Below are 6,105 nucleotides of genomic sequence, written 5' to 3'. Positions count from 1 at the left end.
ATATATATATATATATATATATATATATATATATATATATATATATGATGGTGGCCATCTTGGATTTTATTGTGGTGACCTAATTTTTGATGGTGATCTTCCAAACTTCTAGATGCAGCAAGACACCAAATTGGAAGTCAGCATGTTGCTTATTTTCCAAATTATAGATCTCATTAGATGGATGGACGTATGCGATGGCAGCCGTCCTTTATTTTGGACAAAGCAACTCAATGTTTAATAGGGTCCTTTTGTTACGCCTGTGCAGCTACACATCAATATTGAAGTTGACAATTTGCTTATTTTTAAGATGATCAACTCACAATTTTATATCTATACATATATGGGTGGCAGCCATCTTGGATTTAGACGTGGCAACCCAATTTTTGATGATGACCTTTCTTATGTCTAGATGTTTCCACACACCGAAGTGGAAGTTAGCATGTTGCCTATTTTTCAAGTTATCATTGAGTCCAAGTTATTAATAAAGTTGATCTAATCCAATACACTTGAGAGAAAAGAGCTGATCATAAACACCGGAGGGGATAAATATATCCCCAAGGGGACAAGCATACGAGGGGGGCCATGAAGTGTAATCGGCACCGGCTCTGATCTGTCCCTTGACCTGGTGCCGCTCGGCTCCAACGTTCGTGGGATTCCATTAACTCCACAACGTGCCAACGCATTTGGGTCGGCACCTCGGCAGCGATCGAGGAGTGAAGCTGAGCACCATGCCCATCAAACATTCTGAGCTCTAACAGATCGACGATGTTTAAAACTTTGACATGAGATAAAGACTCCTTTAGAACATGTTTATTACTGTATTTTTCAGACTAAGGCGCACTTAAAATCCTTTAATTTTCTCAAAAATCGACAGTGTGCCTTATAATCAGGTGTGCCTTATGTAATAATTATGGTTGTGCTTACTGACCTCGAACCGATTTTATGTGTTACAACTGAACAATGTTGAAAGTGTTTGTGAATGAGTTGAAGAAATTTGATTTATCCGACTGTTTTGTTTCGCTTAATTCAACTTATAATCCAGTGCACTTTATGCATGAAAACAGACCCATTCGTTGATAATGTGCATTATAATTCGATGCGCCTTACAGTCCGAAAAATATGGTGGAACATTTTGATAATTAAATAAGTTTTCTGCAAGTTTTAAAGTACAGTTAACTTACACGCTGCCTATTTATATGCCATCCATCCATCTATTGTCTTCAGCTTATCCGGGGTCGAGTCGCGGGAGTAGCAGCATAAGTAGAGAGACCCAGACTTTCCTCTCCCCAGACACTTGGGCCAACTCCTCCGGGGGAATCCCAAGACGTTCCCAGGCCAGCCGAGAAGCATAGTCCCTCCAGCATGTCCTGGGTCTTCCTCTGGGTCTCCTCCCGGTGGGACATGCCCAGAACACCTCGCCAGGGAGGCGTCCAGGAGACATCCTAACCAGATGCTCGAGCCACCTCAACTGGTTCCTCTCGATGTGGAGAGGCAGTAGCTCTACTCTGAGTCCCTCTTGGATGACCGAGCTTCTCACCCTATCTCTAAGGGAGAGCCCATACACCCTGCGGAGAAAACTCATTTCGGCCGCTTGTATCTGTGACCTCGTTCTTTCAGTCACAACCCAAAGCTCGTGACCATAGATGAGGGTAGGAACGTAGATCGACCGATAAATTGAGAGCTTCGCCTTTTGACTCAGCTCTCTTCACCACCACAGACCAGTACAGCGCCCGCTTCACTGCCGATGCTGCACCTATCCGCCTATCAATTTCACGTTCCATTTTTCCCTCATTCGTGAACAAGATCCCAAGATACTTAAACTCCTCCACTTGTGGCAGGACTTCCTCCCCGACCCAGAGAGGGCACTCTACCCTTTTCCGGCTCAAGACCATGGCCTCGGATTTGGAGGAACTGATCCTTTCTATTTATATGCATCGTTTTTATTTAAGGCAACCAAATAATTGCTCCCTTAAATGCAGAAAACTATAAACTAAAGCAGGAGTTCCCAACCCTAGTGCTTGCGGAACGCCATCCTGCATGCTTTACATGTTTTCCTGCTTTGACACACCTGATTTGAATCAATGGGTGACTAACGGGCTTCTGCAGAACTTGAGGAAGTAATTAAATCACTGAATCAGGTGTGTTGGAGCAGGGAAACAACTAAAACATGCAGGATGGTGTTCCTCAAGGGCCATGGTTGGGAACCACAGAATGAAAGTAACAGTTCAATATTATGGTTATAGAAAATTATGTTTCGTGTTGACATTATTTTGCTTTTCAACTTGAAGGACTCTGATGTAAAATGACAAGATGTCGTAATCTGTGGTCACCAACTCAGGTAGTGTTTCTGAGCTACGAGCTGACGCGTCATCACAGATACTGAGCTGACGTTTGATGTGGTAGTAGCTGAGCTGAGCATAGTTCTAAACATACTCTGAGTGCTAACGGATCACAGCAGATTTCTAATACAAACTAATGGAGTAAACCATGCTAGTCTGTTAGCAAAATACCTCATGAGCAACTGAAAGGGGTTTAATGGAGAGTGATGCTCATTTCATCTTATTTTGTTCATCGTTTAAAAAACTGTTCACTCAGTGAGCGTCTCTGTGTGGACAGTTTCATCATGTCCAGCAACCTGCCCCCGTCTCTCGCACAGTGATGCTGGATATGGGCACCAGCGACCCCCCATGACCCAAAAAGGACGGAGCAGGTAAAGATAATGGATTGATGGGCATTTGTGATTTTATGTATTTTTAGCTGTCACGAAAACTGATCCACACATAAAGACTAGACGGTAACAGAGTTTCTTACAGCTCCTTCCATTTGTCTTGTTTTTATCTTAAATGAGTGCATTTTAATACATGAACACTTGTATTTATCTAAAGATATTACCGCCTTTTTTTGAAGAATTTGGACGACTTGTTATTAATGAAACATCTAATGTTAAGAAAATAGATCTAATGTCATTGAAAAGATGGAGCTGCACAATTCTTCCATTTTCAATCGCAGTAAATTTAGAAGAAATGGTTCGTGTTTGTTACGAAAAATGGAGGCAGATGGTGGAAAATAAAATGCAAAGCTCGCGCAGATCAATGAACAAAACTCTGAGTGTCGGGAAAAGTGATTGACAGAACTCTGAGACAAATTAAAGACATTGGCAGATGGTTGACAGCTGGCAGCACTCAGCCTTTTTCTACTTCTATTTGTTTGTGCTCGGAAATTCACGAAAATATAAGTTTAGCTGGTTGCCAGATCTATCCAAGCAAAATACTCACTTCTGCAAACTTTTCCAAGTAACTTTGTTTTCTAAATATTTGTGGATTCAGATGGAAGAAATACAAATGTCTGAAGATGAACTGGTCCATTCCCATAATAAATTTAATGAAAATAGCATTTCATGAATTTGTTAATTATTTAGTGCTGTATTAATAATAATTTTACCTGCAGGAAATAAATGAGTCATTTTAGAAACAGTTGGTCTTGATCTGTGGTCACTACCTATCAATAAAACTTTGGACTTCCTCCAGCTGTTTCAAATTAAAAGCATCCAAATTACAGAGGTGCATTTTGAAATATACGATTTAAGAACAACTTGCCTTTTAAAACTTCATCATGTTAATTCAGCAAAGTTGAGTCAGGTCATCTGGATGGTTTCTTTTTTTGTTGTTGTTGAGACGTTTCGACTTTCATCCAAAGGACTTCATCAATACGAGGAGCCACAAACAAACTCAGTTTTGAACCACTTTGGCTATGGCTGCCCAAGAGGAGTCAACGGGGGAGAGGGCGGGCTCCAGAAACAATCTTATCATCAGCAAACTGGTTGGTCCACTATGTGAGTGTGATGCTTGTGGGACTCAGTTAGTTGTGGCTCCTCGGACTGATGAAGTGCTTTGGATGAGGGACGAAATGTCTCCAAAAAAAAAAAAAAAAAAAGAAACTATCCAGATGACCTGACTGAACTTTGTTGGATTTTTTTTTACTTGGATTATTGAGCATGAACTTTGGTGTTCATCACGTTAAATTTGTTGGAATGACAAGATTTATTTGCAATATCTGCAAGACAAAACAGAAACATCAGTTTATTTTATTACAGGTAAACAAATAGAAATATCATCTGCATATACAGTAGTTAATATAAACAAACCTTGGGTTGCTCATTTCCATCTATTTTTTTATTTATTTAATATTAATAGAACCTAATTAATTGGACATTGTCAATATTATATTAGCTTTTTCATTTTTTGGTACTTTATTTTGTACCCTTATTGCATGCTTTAGTATTTGTTTTATTTTGTTTGTTTGTTTTTAGTGAGTCCAATAGGTTCTTCTCATCCTGAACATTTCATTGCTTTGTTGACCTTGTGTTAACCTGCATATGACAAATAACTTTTTTTTTCAAAATTGTTAATACAATTTTTTTTTTTAAATGTTGTATACAAATTATTAGCAAAAAATCAAGATGTGACTTTTAAATGAATGAGTTCAAATTTGTTAATAAAATCTGTTTTTTTAATTACGTAAAAAATAACTTATTGAAGGACACCATCTGTTTTGAGCAGGATAATTTAATGATCATGTCTGACAAGCCTATTTGCCTGAAAAAAAAAATAAATCAAATCAGAGGTTTTCCAGGAAGAGATAGGATTGTGCCAATAAATGTTTACTTTGTAAAATGTCTAAAAAACTAACTGTATTAAAAGCAACATTTAAAAAAATGGTCCAAATTAATCAGAATGGCCCAGTCTAAAATCTTTGCAACATTCAAACTGCTTTTGTTAAAATTGTATGTTTTTTTTTTCTCCGCCCATTTTTCTATTAACTCTGACCAGTTCCTGAGTAACCACTGGTAAGACCCATCCCACAGCATGATGCAGTCACCACCACTAAAACATGCAGGATGGTGTTCCTCAAGGGCCATGGTTGGGAACCACAGAATGAAAGTAACTGTTCAATATTATGGTTATAGAAAATTATGTTTCGTGTTGACATTATTTTGCTTTTCAACTTGAAGGACTCTGATGTAAAATGACAAGATGTCGTAATCTGTAGTCACCAACTCAGGCCAGACTGACATGGTTTGGACATGTCCAGAGGAGGGACAGTGGTTTGGACATGTCCAGAGGAGGGACAGTGGGTATACTATGAGGATGGTGTTTAATACATGATGGGAGGTTATGGACTTGCCTCAGACATGGTGATGTCCTTGACAGACTAGAAATTTGAGTTTGTATGTAAAAGTTTTAGATTTTCTTTAAGAAGTGGCTTTTTCCATCATGTCTGTGAGGATTGATGGAGAACCATTAAACTACCAAGTCCTTGGAACCGAGCTTGAAGTGACAAATGTGACTTCAAGTGTCAAAAAAAATGGGGTGAGCTCAATGGTTTTTTTTTTTCCTTTTTAATTATTACTTCTTGTTAGGTACTCATTATGAAATAGAAATATCTTGGTTACATCGGTCATTTTGTATTAGATCTAGAGGCCAGGCCGGAATCGTCGTGGACTATGATGTTTGCAGATGACCTTGTGATCTGTGGTGAGAACAGGGAACAGGTGGAAGAGAACTTGGAGAGGTGGAGGTATGCACTTGAAAGAAGAGGAATGAAAGTCATTCGTAGTAAGACAGAGTACATGTGTGAATGAGAGGGAGGCCGATGGAACAGTGAGGCTACAAGGAGCAGAGGTCACAAAAGTGCAGGGATTCAAGGACTTGGGGTCCACGGTCCAGGAAAATGGGAAGTGTGGTAAAGAGGTGAAGAGGAGAGTCCAGGCAGGATGGAGTGGGTGGAGAAAAGTTTCAGGAGTGATTTGTGATAAAAAGTGTGTCAGCAAAGGTCAAAGGAAAAGTTTACAAGACAGTGGTGAGACCAGCTATGTTGTATGGTCTGGAGACAGAGACATGGACAAAAAGACAGGAGACAAAACTGGAAGTGTCAGAAATGAAGATGTTGAAGTTCTCCTTAGGAGTGACAAGGATGGATAAGATTAAAAATGAGGTCATCAGAGGTACAGCACAGGTTGAACAACTGGGAGATAAAGTTAAGAGAGGCCAGACTGACATGGTTTGGACATGTCCAGAGGAGGGACAGTGGTTTGGACATGTCCAG

The 6,105-nt window shown here is 39.5% G+C and overlaps 1 protein-coding gene across 1 annotated transcript in view; it reads right to left on the bottom strand.

The window, feature by feature from the left end:
- sorcs3 (sortilin related VPS10 domain containing receptor 3) overlaps positions 1–6,105 on the bottom strand; it is a 313,538-nt gene that overhangs the window by 143,090 nt on the left and 164,343 nt on the right. The gene's annotated exons all lie outside the window — the stretch shown is intronic.

This window comes from Nematolebias whitei, chromosome 16 (genome assembly GCF_014905685.2).
Source record: "Nematolebias whitei isolate Nwh7 chromosome 16, NemWhi1, whole genome shotgun sequence".
NCBI lineage: Eukaryota > Metazoa > Chordata > Actinopteri > Cyprinodontiformes > Rivulidae > Nematolebias > Nematolebias whitei.
Note: the sequence above shows the minus strand (reverse complement) of the source record. Positions and strands in the feature narration are given on the sequence as shown.